The sequence below is a fragment of the Mesitornis unicolor genome, unplaced genomic scaffold, assembly GCF_000695765.1.
Source record: "Mesitornis unicolor isolate BGI_N332 unplaced genomic scaffold, ASM69576v1 scaffold17884, whole genome shotgun sequence".
Lineage (NCBI taxonomy): Eukaryota > Metazoa > Chordata > Aves > Mesitornithiformes > Mesitornithidae > Mesitornis > Mesitornis unicolor.
Window position 1 is genome coordinate 5,032 of NW_010178242.1, and position 1,207 is coordinate 6,238.

Genomic DNA, 1,207 nt, shown 5'->3' on the forward strand with positions numbered 1-1,207 from the left:
ACCGAGCCACAGGTGACGGTGACGCCGACGCTCCCACTGCCACACCAGCGGCCACCCCCCACGCTGGGTTTTGTCCTTATGGCTTTTTAAAAAGCTGCTTCTTGCCCCCCCATGGTGCTTGGGGACGGGGATGGTGGCACTGGGGACAGCAGGGGATGAGGGTGGAGCCGTGGTGGGGACACTCTGTCACTGTGGCCATCGCGGTCCCCTCTGGTGCCACCATCCCAAATGTCCCCATCCTGCCCTGAGCATCCCTATTCCAGGCTGTGTGGCTCTGTGCCACCCCAGGATGGGGACATGGCTCTGTCCCCAGCTCTGCTGGCCCCAGGGGGTCATGCCCCATGCAGTGTAGGGGGGGAAATCAGGGGGGCAGGATCGGGCCCTGAAGTGGCAGTGCCAGCCCCTGGCTCCGTTGTGTCCCTGGTACCCCCCGCTCCCACTTCCTCGGCCCTGCTGCTCCTTCAGCATCCTGGCTCTTGCATCCCAGCTCCGGGGTGTCTCAAGCATCCTCTGGCATCCTGGTCCTGGCATATCATGAGCATCATCCCGCTCCGGCATCCCGGATCCAGCGTGCCTCCAGCATCCTCCTCCATCCCGGCTCTGGTGTACCTTGAGCCGCTTCCTGCTCCGTCATCCCAGTTCCAGTGTGCTCCAGCACCCTCCAGCATCCTGGTTCTGGCAAGCCTTGAGCATCTTCCTGCTCTGGCATCATCCTGCTCTGGCATCGCAGCTCCGGTGCGCCTCGAGCATCTCCCTGCTCCTACATCCTGGCTCTGGTGTGCCTCAAGCATCCTCCAGCTCTGGCATCCTGGATCCAGCATGCCTTGAGCATCCCCTGACATCCTGATTCTGGCAAGCCTTGAGCATCTTCCTGCTCTGGCATCACCCTGGCTCCTGCATCCCAGTTCTGGGGTGTCTTGAGCATCCTCCTGCTCCTGCATCCCGGTCCTGGTGTGCCTGGACCATCCTCCTGCATCCCGGTCCTGGTGTGCCTGGACCATCCTCCTGCATCCAGGTCCTCGTGTGCCCGGAGCATCCTCCTGCATCCCGGCTCCAGCATCATCCCGGCTCCGGCCGCCCGTGCCCATCGTCCCGGCCCCCTCTGTGTTTGTACTTTTCTACCCCTCGGTCCCGTGTCGTGTCCCTGTCCCCCTCCAACCCTCCTCGGTCACTGCCGGCACCTTGCGCCTCTCCTCCTCCCCTCACC